The sequence below is a fragment of the Macaca thibetana genome, chromosome 16 (genome assembly GCF_024542745.1).
Source record: "Macaca thibetana thibetana isolate TM-01 chromosome 16, ASM2454274v1, whole genome shotgun sequence".
NCBI lineage: Eukaryota > Metazoa > Chordata > Mammalia > Primates > Cercopithecidae > Macaca > Macaca thibetana.
The window spans coordinates 40188864-40213855 of NC_065593.1; the positions used below are offsets into that span (position 1 = coordinate 40188864).

Below are 24992 nucleotides of genomic sequence, written 5' to 3' on the forward strand. Positions count from 1 at the left end.
TAAGGGATTTTTTTTTTTTTTTTTTTTTTTTTTTTTTTCTGAGACAGTTTCACTTTGTCACCCAGGCTGGAGTGCCGTAGCACAATCTCAGCTCACTGCAACCTCTGCCTCCCACCAGGCTCAAGCGATTCTCCTGCCTCAGCCTCCCAAGTACCTGGGATTACAGGCATAGGCCACCACACCTGGCTAATTTTTGTATTTTTATTAGAGACAGAGTTTCACCATGCTGGCCAGGCTGGTCTTGAACTCCTGACCTCAAGTGATCCTCCCACCTTGGTCCCCCAAAGTGCTGGGATTACAGGCATGAGCCAATATGCCCAGCCTAAGGTATGTTTATTGTACATATTAATGAATGGCTCTTCAAAATCTTAAGTTGTTCTGTCCTTCCTGATATCCAGCCCTTAATTCCCTCCTGGATGCCTTGTTGAAACTTGAACTCAGTATGTCTAGAATTATACTCATCCTCTTCTCCATTATCTCAATATCCTACCTTACTTGTTTTGTCTGTAGCAGTCATTCTCAACCATATGCATAGAAATTCCTGGGTTGCTGTAAAGACTGATGATATCTGGGTCCCACCTCAGAGATTCTGATTTAACTTGTCTTGGATGCCTCAAGGTCATAAAGAATTTTAAAGGTCCCTGGATGTGCTAATGGTACCATAAATTCCCAAACAGAAAATCTTGAAGTTATCCCCAACTTTCATTTCAGTCAGTTCTGGATTTCTCTATGTTCTTCTTTACCTCTCTTTCTCTTTGCTTTTTCTTTTCTGTGGACACTGTCTGTCCAGAAATTGTCAATGTCATAAGCTTTAATACTGTTTAGGGATGAAACTAGATTGAAGTTCAGGCTTTCCTGAACACGATCAAATATCCCTGTGCATTTCAAGACATATTATTTCTCCTTAAAATAGACCTTCTTTTGCACAATGTCTTGCCCATTGTTTTTGAAAACCACATGTACACAAATATATGTTCATTTTATTTCCATATATATATATATATAGAGAGAGAGAGAGAGAGAGAGAGAGGTAAGTTCTTACTATGTTGCCCAGTCTGGTCTCGAACTTCTGAGCTCAAGCGATCCTCCAACCTCACAGCCTCCCAGAGTGTTGGGATTATAGGCCTGAGCCACATCCAGCCTACTTCCAGTCATTTGTTAATATACTATGTCTTTGCAACTCCTGGTTGTGAAAATTAAAGAACAACCTTTCTTTTCCAGCTCTTAGGATAACCCTCCATCAGCTTCACACGAGAGGGTTTCTCTCAACCCCAACCCCAGCTCTGTTTTGTTCCATCTTTATGGGTTTTAGGCTGAACTCAGAGACCCAAGATGAGAGAGGACAAGGCACAGGAAGAGTGAAGAGGGGAACAGTTGTTGACTTCTACCTGTGCCAAGCACTGTACAAAGTGCTTTGGTATCTCCAATAAACTTCAGAATTATTTTTTAAAAAATAATTACTCCCATTTCATTAACTAACTTGCCTAAAGTCACTCTCAATATGGAGGTGAATTTGGGTTTTTCTCATTTCCAAGCTTAAGCCTTTTCCCATTGCATCACACTGCCAGCCCCTGCCTTCCCCACCAGCAGGGGTCCGTTGCTGATCTTGGAGAGCATCTGAAGCAACGCGCCCAGTGCTCCTTATGCAGCAATGCCAACCAGAAGTTTGTTGATTGATTTTAAACCACAAGCATCCTCCAAACATTAATCTTTAAATCATAAAGAAAGTTTCCTTGGTTTCTCTCATCATCCGTACAATTAAGAAGCTCCATTGAGAGGGGGAACTAAAGGGCACCTGTTGGTTAAATTTGTCATCTCAGTGGATTCCTGTGAGACTAAAACCAAAGTTTTATCTGGAAAATAAACCAAAGGAATCAATATTTTCAAAACCTGAGCCAACCAGCTTTCTGTGAGTTTTATAATATCATCGGTGCACACAACTCATTTGGGGTTTGTCATTTAATTCCTGTGTGTTCCTTTGGGATCCTAGTTTTAGTTTGCAAATCAGATTAGCTGGGCTCAAATCAACTCTCAGGTGATACAAATACTTTTGAAATAATAGGGTTGTTTTGAAAAATAAGAAGATATTATGTTTATAGCACTTGGAATGATTCTGGGCATATAATAAAGCTCAGTAAATATTAACTAGTTATCATGATCATTTATCCTTCCAATCTACCAGGTGGCCTAAAATTTCCACTATTAGAAAATGGCCTTTGAGGTTGGGCAATGTCTCTCTAAAAGCCACTACTTAAAAGATGCTGTTTGGGATCTTTATCTATCAGTACCTACTAGTATCAGTATAATTACACATTTGGTTTCTGTTAGCATGTTATGAATAATGTGCAACTTGGTGAACCATTCCATTGAAAAAGGTCTCATAGGAATGGGGCTCTAAAAAGAGACCATGAGCTGGGATTTTTGTGGCAGGGGTTGTGAAAGGCTGGCTGCTTTGAGGTTTGTTTTGCAGGAAAGCCTTGAATAAAGGGGTGTAGAGCAGGGGAAACACATTTAATTTCAATGTCAAATTTGGTTCTAATCCCAGGGCTACCATTTGCTAATTGATCTTTGACAGGCAAATCACTATTTCAGAACATTTGTTTCTTTATCTGTAACAATGGAACTAATCGAACATATCTCAAAAAGTAGGTCTCAAGATTAAATGAGTTGACATTTGAATGCTTTTAATAAATGCCTGGCATGTCCTTGGTGTTCAATACCTGTTAAAGCCCAAAGCTTAAAGTAGGCTTCTCTTCCCTATTTTCCATCATATCATCTTGGTTATGTCCTTTATAACACTGTTAATAATCTGAAATTGTTTTGTGCAATTATTTGTTTACTTGTCTTGCAAGACTTCGTATTGCTCCCTTGATCCACAAAATATACCGTTGTGATTCTATATTGCGCTGCAGCCACAGCCCTCCAGGCCAACTCTTTCCCTCAGGTCCTAAAGCAGATCTACCCAAAAAATGCAGATTTGGTGGTCCATCGTCCTATAACCTACTTTAGTCCAGCTATAATACCGTTTTTAAAAGCCATTGTCTTGCCGATATTAAGAACAGTCCTCTCACCTCACCTTCTTTTCTCTTCTAACACCATTTGTCACTGTTGACCTCTGCCTGCTCCTTGAAAGCATTTCTTCTCCTACCTATTATGGTGTGATGTGCAACTGCCATGTACTTCTCCTGATTGTACCTTCAGTGCTGATTTAAAGCCTCCTTGGCCCCCGCCCCACCTCTCTTTATCCTCTTCTTCTGGGTTATTGTCTTCATAGCATTTACTGCTATTTGAAATGCTCTCATTTCTTCATCTGTTTGCATATTTATAGATGCATTTGTTTGCATATTTATATATTCTTATCTGGCTTGGGGAGGGCGCAGAAAGTTCTGTTTTGCTCATCACTGCATTACTCAGTGACTGTAACACCGCCTCGTATGTTCTATAGTTCATTACATCTAAAGCTCTTTCTGTGATAAGATGCACTATTTTTTTAGGGACAACAAAAAGGAAAAGAAAAGCTGCCAGTTAAACTATGAGATACTGTTTTCTTATTACTTATAATTTTTATTTTGTGTTTATTTAAATAATGTTTTGAGAATTATTGGACCAGATGTTTTGTATATATGACTCTTTTGCATATGTGAAAAAGAAAATGTAAGCAAAATAAATTAACAAAGATGGCTGGATGCCGTGATTCACATCTGTAATCCCACCCTTTGGGAGGTTGAGGCCGGTGGATCACCTGAGGTCACAAGTTGGAGATCAGCCTGGCCAACATGGTGAAACCATGTCTCTACTAAAAACACAAAAATTAGCCAGGCATAGTGGTGGGTGCCTGTAATCCCAACTGCTTGGGAGACTGAGGCAGGAGAATCGCTGGAACCTGGGAGGCAGAGGTTGCAGTGAGCCAAGATCACGCCAAGATACTCCAGCCTAGGAAACAAGAACAAAACTCCATCTCAAAATTAATTAATTAATTAACAAAGATATTTCTTCTTCCCATACAGAATCCAACTCTCCAAACTCACTCCTTGACTCAGAGACATCAGTGTGTTTTTCCCCACCCTGTCATTTTTTATGCCACTGTCAGCACTGGTGACCCTGCTTTTCTTTAGAGAGCTCTGCTATTGTCTCCCAATACTTTATTCTAAGCTGTTGACACTCATTTTAAGTTTTGATGGTGGTGCTTTTTTTTTTTTTATCTTACTACAAAGTATCAATGAAAGCTTTTCCAGACAACAAACAGGACTCGTTTTTCTTCCCAAAATGGTCCTTAAATAGATTTGGGACTGAAATATCAAGGGTATCAGTGTCCCATAAGCCACCAGAAATGACAAGCAGATTGCACATACCCACGCAATGACAACTGTGTATGCATTTCTGCTGTTGCCTGGCTGACAGAGATTATAACATACCACAGGTTGTGAGACGTGTTAGAGATGTTTTTATTTTTATTTTTATTTTTATTTTGGAGACAGAGTTTTCCTTTGTCGCCCAGGCTGGAGTGCAGTGGTGCCATCTTGGCTCGCTACAAACTCCTCCTTCCAGGTTCAAGCAATTCTCCTGCCTCAGCCTCCCGAGTAACAGGGATTACAGGCGCTCACCAGAATGCCTGACTCATTATTTTTTGTATTTTTAGTAGAGACGGAGTTTCGCTGTGTTGGCCAGACTGGTCTCTAACTCTTGACCTCAGGTGATCTGCCCAACTCGGCCTCACAAAGTGCTGGGATTACAGGTGTGAGCCGCCATGCCTGGCTGCATTAGAGATGTTTAAAATACGGAGGAAAAAAGTACATCTTATAGTAGTTGAGATTCTCTAGTATGTTCCCTGCAGATATTTACTAAATGAATTAATATATAAACAGAACCAGTGTTACTGCTGTGTAAGCCAACTAAAGTCTAAAATAAATCACCTAAGACAGAAATCCCATGTATTAAGCAATTCTTTGTTTCTTTTTTTATTATTGGCTCATCAAGGTTCAGCAATTATTTCATCTACTTAAATTCTAGAATCAATGAATTCTTTTCTTTTTTTTTTTTTTTCAGTAGAGACAGGGTTTCACCTTGTTGGTCAGGCTGGTCTTGAACTCCTGACCTCAGGTGATCTGCCCTCCTTGGTCTCCCAAAGTTCTGGGATTACAGGCTTGAGCCACCACACCCGGCCAATGAATTCTTAGTGATGATAATTCAATCTAGAGCAAGTTTTAACATTTTGAATATACTTTTTCACTTCTAATTTTACTTCTCATTCATTGTTTCTTAGAAGTTGAATGCAGCATACTTTAAATTATCTGCTTTAAAAAGATAAGTATTACACAGGTATTTCAGTGGGGTGCCCTCGATTTCTCGTGTTTGAAAAATAGAAAACATTTTATAACAGGTAGTTTTTTAACCATGAGAGGGCAGCCTTGGTTAACTTATCAAATTCTTGCAAAGGCCTAGCTGGGCAGCCACATTCTACAGAGTGATTCACTGGAGGGGGAGGAGGGCTCCGGGAACCTCAGCCAGCTGTTTTCAGGGTGTTTTATTTGCTGAAGTCTAGTTGTGCTGCCAGGAAGCACATTGATGCTGCTGTTTTTACTTCCTGAGTGTCTTACATTGGCAGTGAAACCTGGTATTACTTATTTAGCAGGCAGATGGGGGATCCAGGGGAAGGAGCTGTCTGGGAAGGCTGACGTGTATCAGAAATTAGGTGGCTGCGGGAGGGGATGCTTTCACAAAGGCCATGTCTGAGATTTGAATCTCTGATAACACATACATACCTATAGTTATGCAAACTTTGTGTGTGTGTGTGTGTGTGACTTATTTATTTTTGTTTGAGACGGAGTCTTGTTCTGTTACCCAGGCTGAAGTGCAGTGGCACAATCTTGGCTCACTACAACCTCTGCCTCAGAGTTCAAGAGATTCTCCTGCCCCAGCCTCCCAAGTAGCTGGGATTACAGGCACGCACCGCCACACCCGGCTGATTTTTTTTTTTTTTTTTTTTTTACTTTTAGTGGAGACGGGGTTTCATCATGTTTGCCAGGCTGCTCTCAAACTCCTGACCTCCAGTGAACCACCCTCCTCGGCCCCCCAAAGTTCTGGGATTACAGGCGTGAGCCACTGCACCTGGCTCAAAGTTTGAAATATTGTTAGAGACTGGAGAGGCAAAACCATTAAGAAAGGGGAGAGGTTGAAGGTAAGTCTAATGAGGATGGATGTCACGATCAATCAGCATAGATGGTCAAGGAGACAAAAGGGGATAGTGACTTATATTTTACATCCTTATTAGATCATTTATTCCTTCCTTTCTTTATCACACATTATTGAATTTTATACAGAGGCACAACATGAACTCCTAAGCCAGTGAGGGAAACTTCCTAGTAAGCAGATAATTGCAGTTCAGTCTAAGTGGTAAATAAAAATATGGACACAGTATCATGGGAGTACAAACTAGGAACTAACTTTGCATGGAGGATTGAGTCCTGGATTAAAGATCTGGGCAGCATAGGGTTAGACCCAGGCCTGTTAGTGTAGACCTGAGCACAAATAATGTAATGACCAAATAATGTAATGACCATTGTAATGTAGGAGAAGAGAGCTCTAGTCAGTCTGAATCTCATTCTGTGCCTCACTCTTTTATAGAGAGAACTTTTACTTTTCAGTGCTAGCCCATCTCTATAGTGATGAGAGCAGTTACTAAGGTGTTCCTAATGTCTTTACAGTTAAAAGTCCTTCTATGTTAGCTTTACCAACTGAGCAATGAGAACATATGGCAGCATGCACTCATTCATTCCACAGACATATAATGAAGTCCCCAAATGCGCCAGTCACGATGCTAGGAATTAGTGGTATATGAACAAGCACAAATCCAATCTGCATCCCAAGTGCTCACAATCAACTAAGGAAGAAGTTATAAATCACTGGACAAAGTTAATTCTTCATGCAGATGGGCAGAAATTTTACTTTTCCTCAAGTTCTCGAGCCTAGTAATCATACAATGTTTCCTCATTAAGTTTCTTAATCATCAAAAGATCAGGATGAGCTTCAAAAGTAGTAGGGATGAAAGTGGTAGAAATCATCATATTTTGTATTAGTCTTAGCCCCAAGTTATAAAGTGAATGTCCTACCATGTTCCTTACAAAAACATAAGAACAACAACAATAGCATTGGTTGCATTCCAGGGCTAACTAGGAATGCAAAACAGGTCATGTACAGTTTTGATATTGCAGTATCAGAGGTTTGCATCGTGATTAGAGGTGTATTCTGAATCATGTTAAAAAAAGTTATTAAAGAGATAGTACAGAATCAGTTTCACTTTTAAATTAATTAATTTATATCTTATTCACTTAAAATCATCTTATTCACTTAAAATCATACTTACATACAAGTATATACTTGTATGTGTACATGTTTATTTAGTGTATGGCATGTGTATGCACCCAAGAAGGCCACCCTGCAGTTTCCCTGAGATCTTTGGCCTCAGAATATCTTCTATACTCCTGAGCCCTTCCTAAGAAAATCCGTTTACAGTTTCTTTCCTGTGCACTTTCTTACACTGAACACTTGTCTGTATTCTCAACCAGGAATCAGCAAATATTGTCTGTAAGAGGCCAGGTAGTAAATATTTTAAGCTCTGCTGGCATCTAGTCAACTCTGCCTGCCATCGTAGCACAAAAGCAGTCATAGACAATACATAAGCTAATGAATGTACAAACATAGACGGCAGGTCAGATTTGCCCTGCAGGTCATACTCTGAAAATCCCTGTGCTGAATCATTTGACCCCAGCATTTTGGCTGATTTGATTAGGAGGGGGCATCCAAAATAAGGGTGACAAATCTGTTAGCCAGTCCCAATATGTTGCCCTGGCGAGGACCTTGTATGAGATCTTTGTAACAATTGGTGTCTCTAGATAGGCAGACAGATGGACAGACAGAGCAATTGTTAGTAGGATCAGCAGCATCAGGAGCCAAGAGTAATCAGAAGCTATCAGTAAAGTAAAATGAAAATATTTTAAAAAGATAACCAACTAGAGGGTGGGGTAGTTAGTTAGTAGGATTGAGACTAGAGAATTTGAGAAAATTCACATTGGTGGGGGTTGTGGGTCTTGAGAATTGTGTGTCCTAAAAAAATCTTAGCACAATTAATCTGCATTCCAGCTTCAGTCTAGCCATCCCTGGGTTCCTGGAGGAGTTATGTTGTTCTTATTTCCACATGTAGCCTAATAGCTGATTTCCCATTGCTAGTGTAACCTCAATGAATATCTATTTCCAACAACTCCAAAGAGCCTAGGTGGCATTCTTTCTGTAGGTTGGGAACTGGAGGTGTGTATCAAATATTTATCAGCAAATATTGGCTATGTTGGGAGATTTCTGAATCATTTGTTTTATACTTTCTTCCTAGTCTCTGAATGGATTGAGCAAGCCTAAGTCATTTTTTTCTTGAAAATGCACAGCCACTTTCTCTGGGGGCATTTGATGAGTAGGAAGCATGGCTGTGTACCCACCTCAGGCCTGACAGTCCTGCTCAGTGAGGCATCAGGGCCCCATATGGTAAAAATCGTTCCATGACAAGTCTGGTTTATTCCAGTTGTTGCTTCTATTGAAAATCTTGAGGAAAACCTTTTCATGTTTCTCACCTGAGTGCAGTGAAGGTTTCTGGACTGCCTGGGAAAAGGTTTAAAGGAAGGTTACATTATTAATCAATATGCTTTTATGCCCAGTTATCCCTGACCAGAGACGAGTCCTTCACATTGCTCTTAGCAGTCCCTGGAACTTAATTCAACCCTTGTCATCTCTGACAGTGTTTTATGGTCTCCTGCTCTGGCTGCCAATCTTAAGACAACCTCGATTTTGGAAGAAATTTCCATTCTTCTTCTACTGTACGAGAAAAAAAGGTACAATTTTGTAGCTATTCAGGGTAGAAAGATGTTTTATCACTGAAGGAGTGAATTCTTGGATGTGTTAATATATCTCCTTTCACAGGTATGTTGAAGGACATTTTACTTCTGGCTCTGTTTTTTTATTTTTTTTATTTTTATTTTTATTTTTTTTTGAGACGGAGTCTCGCTCTGTCGCCCAGGCTGGAGTGCAGTGGCGCGATCTCGGCTCACTGCAAGCTCCGCCTCCCGGGTTCACGCCATTCTCCTGCCTCAGCCTCCCGAGTAGCTGGGACTACAGGCGCCCACAACCGCGCCCGGCTAATTTTTTTTGTATTTTTAGTAGAGACGGGGTTTCACCGTGGTCTCGATCTCCTGACCTTGTGATCCGCCCGCCTCGGCCTCCCAAAGTGCTGGGATTACAGGCGTGAGCCACCGCGCCCGGCTGGCTCTGTTTTTTTAGATGGTGTCTAACTCTGTTACCCAGTCTGGAACGCAGTGGTGCAATCTCGGCTCACTGCAACGTCTGCATCCGAGGTTGAAGCGATTCTCCTGCCTCAGCCTCCTGAGTAGCTGGGATTACAGGCTGCACCACCACGCCCAGCTAAGTTTTAGTAGAGATAAGGTTTCGCCATGTTGGCCAGGCTGGTCTTGAACTCCTGACCTCAGGTGATCCACCAGCCTCAGCCTCCCAAAGTGCTGGGATTACAGGTGTGAGCCACTGCACCTCGCCTCATTATTAAAAAACAAACAAACAAACAACAACAACAACGAGAAAAACAGTTAATTGCCAAATGTTGCATAAGACATGGCAACTTGCTTTCAGAAACCGTTTTTTATAAATCTGGATGTACATTAAAGTTAATATGGATCCCCTAGGTATAACCCCTTGAGAACAGGAGAAAATAGACATCACTACCATTATCTTTCTGTTAGAGGCCAATCAGCATTAATAATATACCTGGCATTTGCGCACTTGCCAAGTGCTAGTCACTGAGGCACAGAGTATTGATAACTTGCCCAAGGTCTCACAGTAAGAAGCAGATACATATGCAGCACTATCCTGCTTTCATGACATTATGTCCATAAGCTCAGACTCCAGCAAACTTAAAGGAAGCCTTCATCCACAGAGCATGGAGATCTGAAGGGAAAACCTAGGTGTGAGCAATGAGATATTTGATCTCTCTAAAGTTTCCTTTTTTTCTGTAAGTAGAAGAAATAGGCTCCCCTGAGGATTATATTTCAAGTAAAAAGTCAAGCAGTCACTGCGTTGTATTGCTACCCACTGTGTGGCTGCCCTCTATTAGGCACTTTCACAATGAGGTTACAGATCAGAAACAGGCAGTTCAGGGGCCAGCTGATGAGAGACGGACAGAGGCCTGCCTGGGGTATACACTTGTTTTACATGAAGCTTGTCTTTTCTTTATACAGAGCTGTGCTCCATGCTGCTTACATGGCTGTTTCATGTCCTAATTAATTTTGGGGGCTCTCTGTTGGATTTTAATTACAGATCTATTAATCCATTGGAAGAGTTGACAGGTGTTGTAGGTTGGTCATAGCAAATTAAAAGGCAAGTGCTGGGTAGGAAGTCCTGAAGACTCTTAGTAATTCACTCACAAAAAAACTTGCCACTTGAAAGTGGGGAGCACAACCAGAATATGTTTAGCTACCTAGAACGCATTTTTAAAAGGAAAGACACCGAGGCTGAAAACACTGACTCAGTTTGGGCTTGCATTTTCTATTGAGGTGGGAAGGGATGTCATTAATAGAATGAATGAGGATGGGATTGGGCTGGGTCACCTGGAAAAACTTGAGCAAAGTCCCATGGGATGATATAAACACAATGCTGGCAAAAACGAATAAACAGTTTATTTCTAGCAGGGTTTGTCCTCAAACCTCATTATAGTCATGCAACACATAAGAACGCTAAGGTCAATAACAGGTGGCATATCCGATGGTGGTCCCATAAGATTATAATGGAGCTGAAAAATTCGTATCACCTAGTGACATGATAGCTGTCCTGACATTGTAATGCAAAGCATAATTCATGTGTTTGTGGTGACACTGGTGTAAACAAACTTACTGCTCTGCTATGTGTATAAAAATATAGCAATACAATTATGCACAGTTCATACTACTGATAATACTAAATAATTATGTTACTGGTTTATGTATTTACTATGCTTTTTATCATTATTTTAGAGTATATTTCTTCTACCTATTAAAAAAAGTTAACTGTAAAACAGCCTCAGGCATTGTTATCACAGGAGATGGCATTGTTATCACAGGAGATGACAGCTCCATGTATGCTACCGTCCCTGAAGACAGTGGGATAAGATGTAGAGGTGGAAGACAGTGACACTGACGATCCTGACCCTGTGTAGGCCTAGGAGAATGTATATGTTTGTGTCTTAGTTTTTAACAAAAAAAGTTTAAAAGTAAAATAATAATAATTTTTTAAAAAAGGATATATAGCCTGAATAAGGATATAAAGAAAGAAAAGAAAATATTTTTGTTTGGCTGCACAATGTGTTTGTGTTTTAAGCTAAATGTTATTATAAAGGAGTCAAAATGTTTAAAAATTATAATATATATAAAGTGTATTAGGGTTCTCTAGAGGAACAGAACTAATAGGATGTGTGTGTGTGTGTTTATATATATATAATATATATATTATACATACATATTATAAAATATATATATTATACATGTATATATATATAAAAAAAGGGGAGTTTATTAAGTATTAACTTACATGATCACAAGGTCCCACAAGGCAAGCTCGAGGAGCAAGGAGAGCCAGTCCCAGTCTCAAAACTGAAGAACTTGGAGGCTGATGTTCGAGGCCAGGAAGCATCCAGAAAAAGATGGGGAAAAGATGTAGGCTGGAAGGCGAGGCCAGTCTCGCCTTTTCACATTTTTCTGCCTCCTTTATATTGGCTAGCAGCTGATTAGATGGTGTTCACCAGAATAAGGGTGGGTCTGCCTTCCCTAGCCCACTAACTCAGATGTTAATCTCCTTTGGCAACACGCTCACAGACACAACCAGGATCACTTTGCATCTTGCCATCCAATAAAGTTGACACTCAGTATTAACCGTCACATAACGTAAAAACGTTATAGTAAGCTAAAGTTAATTTATTATTAAATATTTAAAATAGATTCAGTGTAGCCTAAGTGTACAGTGTTTCCATAGTCTACAGTGGTGTACAGTAATGTCCTAGGCTTTAACATTCACTCACCACTCACTCCCTAACTCACCCAGAGCAACTTCCAGTCCTGCAAGCTCCATTCATGGTAGGTGCCCCATAGGGGTGTAGTTATTTTTTTTTTTTTTTTTTTTGAGACGGAGTCTCGCTCTGTCGCCCAGGCTGGAGTGCAGTGGCTGGATCTCAGCTCACTGCAAGCTCCGCGTCCCAGGTTTACACCATTCTCCTGCCTCAGCCTCCCGAGTAGCTGGGACTACAGGCGCCCGCCACCTCGCCCGGCTAATTTTTTTTGTATTTTTTAGTAGAGACGGGGTTTCACCGTGCTAGCCAGGATGGTCTCGATCTCCTGACCTCGTGATCCGCCCGTCTCGGCCTCCCAAAGTGCTGGGATTACAGGCTTGAGCCACCGCGCCCGGCCGGGTGTAGCATTTTTTAATATCTTATACCGCATTTTTACTGTACCTTTTCTATGTTTAAATATGTTTAGGTATACAAATACTTACCATTGTGTTCCAATTGCCTATAGTATTCAGTAGAGTAACATGTTGTGTAGGTTTGTAGCCGAGGAGCAACAGGCTATACCATCTAGCCTAGGTATATAGTAGCCTAAACTGTTTAGGTTTGTGTTAAGTACACTGTGTGGTGTTTGCACAATGATGATGAAATCACCTAATGATACATTTCTCAGAACTTTTCCTTGTCATTAATCGATACATGCCTCTGCAAAACTTTAGAAAGAATTTGAATTATGGAGAATTCTTTTTAGCCTTAATTAAGAGGCTAGAACCAAAGCTGGGGAAAATGACCACTTTTTCCTCCTAAGTGCACTTCCAATTTTGGAACTTTGTCCCATTGTTCAGAGAAGCAGCCATTCCAAGAGAGCTGGAGTGCAAAAAAGCCCCTTTACCCCAGTTCAAAGATATCCGTGCCCTGGCTGTGCCCTGGCCTAGCCCTGGGAAAGGGGACATCGGAAGTGACAGAGCTGGTCAGCCTCTCCTCATTTGGAAGCAGCCCTAGCTGTATCTGGTGGTTGAAGGAACCCTACAGAAAGAGGAGAAAAATCCGTGCAAATAAGATGGCATTTTATCACATGTTAAAACTTCTACCCTTCACAGCACAACCTGCCAACTAGGTCTGTCATCCAGCACTCCTGCCCCTTGAAGGCTGAAGCATTTTCCTCCTCACCCTGACTCATCCCTGGGCAGGAGCAAAAGCAGGATGGGGAGAAGAAAGGAGCCTTGAGTTGCCCATAGGGGTCAATACCTGCCTCTGTTTGGAAATCAAACAACCCAAATGTTGAGATTATAAGGCAGGATTTCTTTCTGTCAACAAAAGCATCCTCTTAGGAATGAATTGGAATTACAGAGAAAACAACTTAGAGCCTTTGAGAACTTCCTAATTAGCAGAGTGGTGAGACTGTAGAATAAACAAAGAGAATGGAAGATCTTTTTAACACCTAAAAGGAAAAGGTAAACAAACGTAGTAAGTAGTGTCATTACAGTAAGTTATTACAAACGTAATAAGTAGTAGGAAGAAGTTAAGTAGGCCTCCTACCTTTTCAGCATAATTCTTCCCTGTCTTTTAAGACCCTCCAATTAGGTGCCCCTTGTGTTTACTTCCAGCACACACTTGCATATTTACTATGATATCTATTCATGGACAGAGAATGTAGTCTATTCTACTTCTAAATATTGCTTTTCATTACAGAAACATAGCGTTATTTTTAAGAAGAGTTACCAAAACAACTAAATTCTAAATTTTGCTTTTCCTTACAGAAACATGGTGTTATTTTTTAAAAGAGTTACCAAAACAACTACAGTCGAGCGTCACTTGACAATGGAAATATGTTCTGAGAAATGTGTCATTGGGAGATTATGTTCTTGGTTATCTGAACATCATAGAGTGTACTTACACAAACCTACATGGTCCAGCCGATGACACACCCAGTCTATTTGATAGCCTATTGCTCCCAGGTTGCAAATCTGCATGGCATGTTACTGTACTGTAGGCTATTAGAACACGATGGTAAGTATTTGCATATCTAAACATATTTAAACATGGAAAAGGTACAGTAAAAATACAATATAAAAGATAAAAACTGCTACACCTGCATAGGACACTAACTATGAATAGAGCTTGCAGGACTGGAAGTTGCGCTGAGTGAGACAGAGAGAGTGGTGAGTCAATGTGAAAGTCTAGGGCATTATTGTGCACTACTGTAAACTGTAAAAACACTTAGGCTACGCTAAATTTATTTTAATTTTTTATTCAGTAGTAAAATAACTTCAGCTTATGATAACTTTTTTACTTCACCAACTTTTAAATTTTTTTAACATTTTGTCTCCTTTGTAATAACATTTAGCTTTAAACACAAGCATATTGAACATCTGTACAAAAATATTTCTTTATATTCTTCTTCTATAAGCTTTTTTCTTTTTGAACAGCCCTTGCCTTCCCTTCCCTTCCCTTCCCTTCCCTTCCCTTCCCTTCTCTTCCCTTCCCTTCCCTTCCCTTCCCTTCCCTTCCCTTCCCTTCCCTTCCCTTCCCTTCCCTCCCCTTCCCTTCCCTCCCCCCCCCCTCCCCTCCCCTCCCCTCCCCTCCCCTCCCCTCCCCTCCCCGCCCTTCCTTCTTTCCTTTTTTTCTCTCTCTCTCTGTCTCAAGACAGGGTCTTGCTTGGTTGCTTATGCTGGAGTGCAGTGGCACAATCTTGGCTCACTGCAGCCTCGACCTCTCAGGCTCAATTGTTCCTCCCACCTCAGCCTCCCCAAGTAGCTGGGACTACAGGCACATACCACTATGGCTAACTTTGTATTTTATTTATAGAGACAGGGTTTCATCATGTTGCTCAGGCTAATCTAGAACTCCTGGCCTCAAGCAATCTGACCCCCTCAGCCTCCCAAAGTACTGGGATGATAGGCTTGAGCTATCATACCCAGACTGTAAGGTCTTTTCTATTCTTAACATTTTTCCTTATTTTACTTTTTAAATGTTTTTGTTAAAAACAAAGACACAAACAAATACTTCAGCCTAGGCCTACACAGGGTCAGGATCATCGATATCAGTGTTTTCCACCTCCACATCTTGTCCCCTGGAAGGTCTTCAGGGAAAATAACATACATGGAGTTGTCATCTCCTATAACAATGCCTTTTTCTGGAATAACTCATAAGGACCTGCCAGAGGCTGTTTAACAGTTAATTTTTGTTTTAAATAAGTAGGAGTACACTCTAAAGTAATGATATAAAGTATAGTATAGCAAATACATAAACCAGTAACATAGTTGTGTATTATCATTATCAAGTGTTATGGGCTGTATATAATTGTCATTAGGTGAAAGGAATTTTCAGCTCCATTATAATCTTATGAGACCACTGCTCTGTATGTGGTCATTCATTGACCAAAACATCATTATGTAGCATATGACTGTCTTCAAATCGTATAAAATCAGCTGAGTGTGGTGGCTTACACCTGTAATCCCAGCACTTTGGGTGGCCGAGGCAAGCGGATCACTTGAGGTCAGGAATTTGAGACCAGCCTGGCCAACATGGCAAAACCCCATATCTACAAAAATTAGCCAGGCGTGGTGGCGCACACCTGTAGTCCCAGCTACTCAGGAGGCTGAGGCACAAGAATCACTTCATCCTGGGAGGCAGAGGTTGCAGTGAGCCGAGATCACGCCAGTGCACTCCAGCCTGGGTGACAGAGCAAGACTCTGTCTCAAAAATAAATAAATAAAACGGATGTTATTTTCCCTAAAAATTTTTTAATAATGAGAGTGTTTCCATAGGCTAAACGCGTAGTTATAATCTTCAAACATCACTGAGCTGACCCAGCATTTAATTGTCTGAAGTGAAGTGGCTTTTTTCTCCTTTAACCACCAGCACCCTCATTATTGGAACATCTTGTACACTCTTTTTTGTTGACTTGTTATATCTCTTGTTATTGCAAAATGAAGCTCAGAGCCTCTCAAAGTAGCTACAATCGGCCAGCAAAAGCATTCTTACTACACTATGTGGATGACAGAAATTTTTCTCTTTACTCACATTGCTAGTTGTTGGCCATCCCTTTACAACCAATACTTGTCCTTGCAATACAAATAGTGTTCCCTAATTTCTCAATTTTATAATAGTCATGTTATGAAAACATAAATTACAAAAGAACTGCCTGTTTCAGAGTTGTGCTTTCCACAACTGGCTGCATACCAGAATCACCTGAGGATCTATTAAACACCACAGCTTTTTTTTTTTTTTTTTTGAGACGGAGTCTTGCTCTGTTGCCCAGGTTGGAGTACAATGGCTCAATCTCGGCTCACTGCAACCTCGCTTCCCAGGCTCAAGTGATTCTCCTGCCTCAGCCTCACGTGTAGCTGGGATTACAGGCACGTGCCAGCACACCCAACCAATTTTTGTATTGTTAGTAGAGATGGGGTTTCACCATGTTGCTCAGGCTGGTCTTGAACTCTTGACCTCAGGTGATCCACTCGCCTCAGCCTCCCAAGCACCACAGCTTCTTACCTGCACATCAGATGAGCAGAATCAGAATTTCTGGGAGTAAAGTATGGGAATCTGTGTTTTCAAAAAGCTTTCCCCAGGATTTAGTTGTACAGCCAGATTTGGAAACCACGATACAAGATGACCTTCTGTAGTCTCTCTCTCATTGTTTGGAAATCCTTTGAGTGGAAAAAAAACAAAAACAAAAACAAACAAATAAAAAAACCTCTTTTTTCTTCCAATTAAGATTCTTGCAAATAATAGTTGCCCAATTAATGCCCAATTAATTAATATAGAGAGAAGGAAAATAATTTATTACTCATTTGTTTGAGGAGGAGATAAATTTTTGAGACATCCTTAGAAGAAACTAAATGTAATTTTCTCTACAATGACCATGCAAGGACTGAATGTTTCCCAATAAAATGAAAGTGTCCAGTCGAGGTTGACCAAGGGCTTGATGAGACAATAGGTGTGAAACTATCACAACAAAGATTGACATGTAATAGATTAATAAGTGCTTAATAAGTTTATTCTTCCTTGTAGACTTAATCTCATATTTTCTCAGTGTCTGTCTCTCTATGTAGGTCTTCAAACCTTTTATTTTCCATTAATATGGAGAATAAAACATACAACATTATTTTAAAAGTCAGAGATTATACAGTATTAGGCATTATTCTCTGGAATGTAATTAGAATGAAATATGATATTTCCAGTTTTACTGATTCACTGTTCCCTTAATTAGTCTCTAGTGAACTAGCCCCTCTATATTAGAAGCTAGTTTTTCTCTATTCAATTTCTTGAAGATTTAAGTTCAAACAAGAGTAGATCCCTTTCTTCTTTTTGATTGCAAAGCACTTTGTACCTAAGTTATAGAGTTAACACACACTGGCTTTTATTTTAATTACCTAAATGTGCATTCATTTTTTCCATTTTGATTACTCTTTGTAAATCTCCATAGTTGCTTACCCATTGCAGATGCCCATTGAATGCTACTCTGTCCTATATATTTGCTAAAATTGTGATTGGTTGGATTTGGGGGTATTATTTGCTCCCTTCCTGCCTTCTCTCTTGTATGATAAAGCTCTCTGAGTCTGTATTGTCTCTCTTATACAGTGACTGGAAAGTGCCTTAACCCCAAATGGACTTCCAATTTCTTCTCATTTCTCTGTCATCCTTTACAAGTTGTTTATTTTATTTTATTTTATTTTATTTTGCTTTTTCTACTTCCTTAAGCCTTACATTTTCTCCTGAACATGTTCTAAGTGGTTTATTTCACTGCATCTCTCATCATGATCTTCTCGCATCACAATCACCAATGATCCAGGAGGGCCCATTGCTTTGTCTTGTGTTATTGATTCCTCTGCAGCATTCAACAAAGCCGATGCTTCCTTTTTGAAAGATTCTTTCCACTTGATTCCATGACCCCAAACGCTTAGTTGCTTTAGTGTCCTCCTAATCTCACACATTACACTTTCTTCAACGGTTCTGCCCCTCAGTCAGATCAGTAAATATTGGATGCCCCAGGGCTCTGTTCTGGGTGCTCTTTTCTTCTTTATTCACATCCTCTCCTCAGGTGATCTCATCTCTTCCCATGGGTTTGGATAAGATATACAGTCTATGTAAAGGTGAATCCAAAAACATACTTTTGTTGGTACCTTTTCTTGGAACTCCTGACTTTTCCATCAAACTGCCTGACACAGCCATATAAATCTATTAGCCATGTCAAACACAACATGACTGAAAGAGAACTCCTGATTTCACCCCCAATTATCCTCCTTCTCCAATCTTCTTCACTTCCCCTAATGACATCACAGTGTACCTTGTTGCCTGGGACCCAAACCTGGGCCTTGATCTTTCACTTTCTTTTGCCTGCTACTCAGTGAATCTTGTGGATTCCCAAGATGTATCCTAAATCTATTCATTTCACTTTGTCTCCATCCCTGGTACCCTAATCTAAGATACCCTAATTTCTAGCCTGAAAAAGTCTTTCAACTCATTGCCCTGCTCCAATTCTTGCTTCTCTACATTCCACTTTTTCCAAAGTAGAGTAAACTTGTAAAAACACAAATCTAGTGATGTCATACATCCTCTCCCCATGACTTAAACCTATCAATGGCTTTGACTCCACAGTTTAGACTAAAATTCAAAATATCTGTCTTGATCTATGAAATTTTATACTAGTGGTTCTTAAGCTTGCGCATGCACCGTAGTCACTGGAAGGCCTATTAAAACTTTTGTTGGTACATTTTCTTGCTGGGCCCTACCCCACAGTTTCTGATTTGGTAAACATGGAGAGTCGGTAGAGAATTTACATTTCTAATAAGTTCCCAGGTGATGTGGGTGTTGCTGGTTTGGGGACCAAATTTTGTAAAGCAGTACTCCATGCAACCTGCCCTTGCCTACCTCTTATCTAAGCCCCTATTAACTTTCTTCTCTTTTTCTATGCTCTGTCTACTCTGGGCATTCTTTCCCCATAATTAGAACTCTTTTTTTAATTTTAATTTTTTAATTTTTTTAGAGACAGGGTATCACTCTGTTGCTCAGGCTGGAGTGCAGTAGCGTGATCATAGCTCACTGTAACTTCAACCTCCTAGGTTCAAGCAATACTCCTGCTTCAGCCTCCTGTGTAGCTAGGACTACAGACACATGCCACTACCAGGTTAAATTAGAACTTTTATATTAACATTCAGTCTTTCTGGAATACTCTTTTTCCAGTCTTGATTTTGGGACTGATGTTCTTTCTTGTTATTGAAATCTTAATTTAAGTTACTAACACAGAGAGGCCCTCCCTCACCACCCAATCTAAAGGACTCCCCAAACTGTCTGTATTAGTCATTTTGGTGCTGATAAAGACATACCTGAGGCTGGGCAATTTACAAAAGAAAGAGGTTTAATTGGACTTACAGTTCCACGTGGTGGGTGGTAGGGGAAGCCTCACAATCATGGTGGAAGGCAAGGAGGCACAAGTCACATCTTCTGTTGATGGTGGCAGGAAAAGAGCTTGTGCAGGAAAACTCCCCCTCATAATAACCATCAGATTTCGTGAGACTTACTATCACAAGAACAGCATGGGAAAGACCTGCCCCCATGATTCAATTACCTCCCACTGGGTCCCTCCCACAACATATGGAAATTCAAGATGAGATTTGTGTGGAGACAGAGCCAAATCATATCATTCTGCTCCTGGTCCTCCCAAATCTCATGTCCTCACATTTCAAAACCAATCATACTTTCCCAGCTTTCCCCCAAAGTCTTAACTCATTTCTGCATTAACTCGAAAGTCCACAGTCCAAACTCTCATCAGAGACAAGACAAGTCCCTTCCGCCTATGAGCCTGTAAAATCAAAATCAAGTTAGTTACTTCCTAGATACAATTGGGGTACAGGCATTGGGTTAATACAGCCATTCCAAATGGGAGACATTGGCCAAAAGAAAAGGACTGCAGGCCCCATGCAAGCCCAAAATCCAGCAAGGCAGTCAAATCTTAAAGTTCCAAATGATCTTCTTTGCAGGTCTCACATTCAGGTCACACTGATGCAAGAGGTGGGTTCCCATGATCTTGGGCAGCTCTGCTCCTGTGGCTTTGCAGGGTACAGCCGTCCTCCTGGCTGCTCTCATGGGCTGGCATTGAATGTCTGTGGCTTTTCCAGGTGCACAGTGCAAGCTGTCAGTAGATCTACCATTCTGGGGTCTGGAGGATGATGGCCCTCTTCTCACAGCTCCGCTAGGCAGTGCCCCAGTAGGGACTCTGTGTGGAGGCTCCAACCTCACATTTCCCTTCCACACTGCCCTAGCAGAGGTTCTCCATGAGAGCCCCGCCCCTGAAGAAAACTTTTGCCTGGGCATCCAGGCGTTGCCGTATATATTCTGAAATCTAGGCAGAGGTTCCCAAATCGCAGTTTGTGACTTCTGTGCACACTCATGCTCAACACCACATGGAAGCTGCCAAGGCTTGGGGCTTCCACGCTCTGAAGCAACAGCCTGAGCTGTACCTTGGCCCCTTTTAGTCATTGCTGGAGTGGGTGGGACACAGGGCACCAAGTCCATAGACTACACACAGCACGGAGACTCTGGCCCTGGCCCACGAAACCATTTTCTCGTAGGCCTTAGGGCCTGTGATGGGAGAGGCTGCCTTGAAGACCTCTGACATGACCTAGAGACATTTCCCATTGTGCTGGAGATTAACATTCAGCTCCTTGTTACTTATGCAAATTTCTGCAGCTGGCTTCAATTTCTCCTCAGAAAACGGGTTTTCTTTTTCTTTTTTTTTCTTTTCTTTTTTTTTTTTGAGACGGTGTCTCCCTCTGTCACCCAGGCTGGAGTACAGCGGCGCGATCTCGGCTCACTGCAAGTTCTGCCTCCCGGGTTCACGCCATTCTCCTGCCTCAGCCTCCGGAGTAGCTGGGACTACAGGCACCCGCCACCACGCCCGGCTAATTTCTTTTTTTTTGTATTTTTAGTAGAGACGGGGTTTCACCGTGTTAGCCAGGATGGTCTCGATCTCCTGACTTGGTGATCCGCCCGCCTTGGCCTCCCAAAGAGCAGGTTGAGTCACCGCGCTCGGCCGGGTTTTCCTTTTCTATCACATTGTCAGGCTGTAAATTTCCCAAATTTTTATGTTCTGCTTCCTTTATAAAACTGAACGCTTTTAATAGCACCCAAGTCACCTCTTTAATGCTTTGCTGCTTAGAAATTTCTTCCACTAGATACCCTAAATCATCTCTCTCCAGTTCACAAATCTCCACAAATCTCTAGGGCAGGAGCAAAATGCTTCCAGTCTCTTTGCTAAAACATAACAAGAGTCACCTTTGCTCCAGTTCCCAGCAAGTTTCTCATCTCCATCTGAGACCACCTCAGCCTGGACCTGTTTGTCCATATCACTATCAGGCTTTTGATCAAAGCCCTTTAACAAGTCTCCAGGAAGTTCCAAACTTTCTTACATTTTCCTGTCTTCTTCTGAGCATCTCTAAACTGTTCCAGCCTCTGCGTGTGACCCAGTTCCAAAGTCGCTTCCATATTTTCGGGTAGCTTTTCAGCAGCGCTCCACTCTACTGGTACCAATTTACTGTATTAGTCTGTTTTCACACTGCTGATAAAGACATACTCAAGACTGGACAATTTAAGAAAGAAAGAGGTTTAATTGTACTTAACAGTTTTACATGGCTGGGGAGGTCTCACAATCATAGCAAAGGCAAGGAGGAGCAAGTCACATTTTATGTGGATGGCGACAGGCAAAGAGAGCTTGTGGAGGAAAACTCCCCCTTATAATAAGATGTCACCATCAGATCCCGTGAGACTTACTATCCCAAGAACAGCACAGGAAAAACCTACCCCCATGATTTAATTACCTCCCACTGGGCCCCTCCTACAACACCATGGGAATTCAAGATGAGAATTGGGTGGGTACATAGCCAAACCGTATCACTGTCTTTATCAAATCACTCTATTATAATATTCTGCACAGCACTTATCACCGTCTTATTTTTCTTCATTATTTGGTCATTTTAAGTAAGCTCCATGAGACAATGGGTTTTATCTGTTTGACTCACCACTGTAGCCTCAGCAACTAAGAAAAATGCCTGACACAGAGCAAATGCTCAATAAATAAACACTGAATGATTGAGGAAGGGCTCCTAAATATTTAATACATGAATGAAGCAAAGACAACATTGAGCACACTTAACCTCAACTACTGGTGAGCTTTTTCAACTACTGGTGAGGGCCAAGAGTCCTCCCTTTACCTCTCTTGAATTCCTTAGCTCAGTTTCCTTCTTTTGAGAGCTAAGTTTGATTGGATCCAGTTCATTGCTCCTCTGGATTAATGGTTCTTGTATTTGGGCATTAGAAACAAGTCCTTTAAAGAGATGAGAGAAGTAATTGTGTAAAATCGACAGTGCAGCAAAAGAGCTGTGCTTTTACTTAAAAGAAGTAAAAATAATAATGAATAATTATAAATATAATAATAAAAGTAATTTTTAGATGGATTTCAGGGTAGGCATAGTGGCTAATGCCTGTAATCCCAACACTTTGAGAAGGTGAAGCAAACAGATCACTTGAACCCAAGGAGTTTGTGTGTGTGTGTGTGTGTGTGTGTGTGTGTGTTTTATCGAGATGGAGTCTTGCTCTGTTGCCCAGGCTGGTGTGCAGTGGTGCAGTCTCGGCTCACTGCAACCTCCACCTCCCAGGTTCCTGTCTCAGCCTCCTGAGTAGCTAGAACTTCAGGTGCATACCACCACGCCCGGTTAATTTTTGTGTTTTTAGTAGAGATGGGGTTTCACCGTATTCGTCAGGCTGGGCTCAAACTCCTCAGCTCAGGTGAATCCACCCACCTCAGCCTCCCAAAGTGCTGGTATTACAGGCATGAGCCACCATGCCCAGCTGAACCCAAAGAGTTTGAGACCAGCTCTGGCAACATGGTGAAACCCCATCTCTACAAAAAATACAAAAAATTAGCTGGGTGTTGTGGTGCATGCCTGTAGTTGCAGCTACTTGGGAGGCTGAGGTGGGAGGATCACCTGAGCCTGGGAAGTCAAGGCTGCAGTGATTACATCACCGTACTCCAGCCTGGGTGACAGAGTGAGGCCCTGTCTCAAGAACAAAAATAAATAAATAATTAAAAATAAATGGATTGCAAATTAAAATTTTAAAACAAATTAATAACAAATCAGTAACACATTTCAAGTTTGGGAAATGTACTTACTTTAAAAGTTTACTTCTCATTCTCTATTTGAGTCCTCTTTGTTTCTTTCACAGCATTTATCATAACCCAGTTTTATTTTTGTTTGTTATTTGTCATTTTCTCAATTAAACTTAGTATGAGATCTATAAACAATTGTGAAACAATGAATTAATATTTCTATTATAGTACATCTCACATTATCTTCACTCTTGAGTTGATCTACCTTCCTTAACGTCTCGAGGATGGGAAAGTATCTTTTTATTGTCATATTGACAACCCCAATACCTGTCACTTAGTAGGCACTAAATAAATGCTTGCTGAATTGAATTGTTTCCCATTTCCAGAGGTGGAAATGTACATCTGCCAGTGAACTGGTGGCTTCCATGAATTTATTGATCTGTTTAGGTCAGAGTATGGTTAATTAGTGCTACATGCCATAGTGTGCTGAGACTGATTCCTACTGGTCCACAAGATCTAATTGCTATGTTTTTAGGAATCTTGTGAGCTGATTGATGTCACATTGGTACCTTGAAAGCAGCCTTGGTGGGAGTATTAGTAAATGCAAATTTTATTTATTAGAAATCAGCAAATGCGGCCGGGCGCGGTGGCTCAAGCCTGTAATCCCAGCACTTTGGGAGGCTGAGACGGGCGGATCACGAGGTCAGGAGATCGAGACCATCCTGGCTAACACAGTGAAACCCCGTCTCTACTAAAAAATACAAAAAACTAGCCGGGCGAGGTGGCGGGCGCCTGTAGTCCCAGCTACTCGGGAGGCTGAGGCAGGAGAATGGCGTAGACCCGGGAGGCGGAGCTTGCAGTGAGCTGAGATCCGGCCACTGCACTCCAGCCTGGGCGACAGAGCGAGACTCCGTCTCCAAAAAAAAAAAGAAATCAGCAAATGCTGGGAGGCTGAGGCGGGAGGACTGCTTGAGCCCAGGAGTTCGAGGGGGCAGTGAGGCAAGATCGCTCTAAACTGCACCCTAAACTGGACCACAGAGTGAGACCCTGTCTCAAAAAAAAAAAAAAAAAAAAAAAAAAAAAAAAAAAAAGAAAAGAAAGAAAAGAAAAGGAAAAATAAAGAGAAAGAAATCAAAGCACTTTGGGAGGCCGAGGCTGGCGGATCACCAGGTCAGGAGATTGAGACCATCCTGGCTAACACGGTGAAACTCCATCTCTACTAAAAAATACAAAAAATTAGCCGGGCGTGGTGCCGGGTACCTGTAGTCCCAGCTACTAGGGAGGCTGAGTCAGGAGAATGGCGTGAACCGCGGAGGCGGAGCTTGCAGTGAGCCGAGATGGCGCCACTGCACTCCAGCCTGGGCGACGGAGCAAGACTCTGTCTCAAAAAAAAAAAAAAAAAAAAAAGAAATCAGCAAATGCAACAAACCAGATATTTTATTTCTTCAGTTTGTTTGTTTTATAACCAGTTGTTCCATTGCTGTCTGAACATCAGAATAGTAAAGAAGTATTGACTTTCTTTCTGCCTAGTTTCCATCTCTCAGTTTTCTGATGCTAGACTCTGGCTGAAATGACTGATCTAAGACTTTAAGAAATAACTGAAGCTTTGTACCCTTTGACCATCACCTGCCTGTTGGCAAGATAAATAAGTTTTAGAAATCTGCTATATAGCATAGTGCCTATAGCTAATGATACTGTATTGTAGACTTAAAATTTGCTAAGGTAGAGCTTATGTAAGTGTTTTTACCACATGCACACACACACACAAAATAATAATAAAGGGAATGGCAGAAAACTTTG

General features: G+C 41.2%; 1 protein-coding gene and 1 long non-coding RNA gene across 4 annotated transcripts in view; one reads left to right on the forward strand and one right to left on the reverse strand.

Moving 5' to 3' along the window:
• LOC126939425 (40S ribosomal protein S17-like) overlaps nt 1–24992 on the reverse strand; it is a 670460-nt gene that overhangs the window by 149351 nt on the left and 496117 nt on the right. The gene's annotated exons all lie outside the window — the stretch shown is intronic.
• LOC126939451 (uncharacterized) overlaps nt 1–24992 on the forward strand; it is a 215618-nt gene that overhangs the window by 3875 nt on the left and 186751 nt on the right. Inside the window, exons 2-3 of the long non-coding RNA XR_007720394.1 lie at nt 5997–6178; nt 8784–8876. This is a non-coding gene — a long non-coding RNA (uncharacterized LOC126939451). The remainder of the gene's footprint in view (nt 1–5996; nt 6179–8783; nt 8877–24992) is intronic.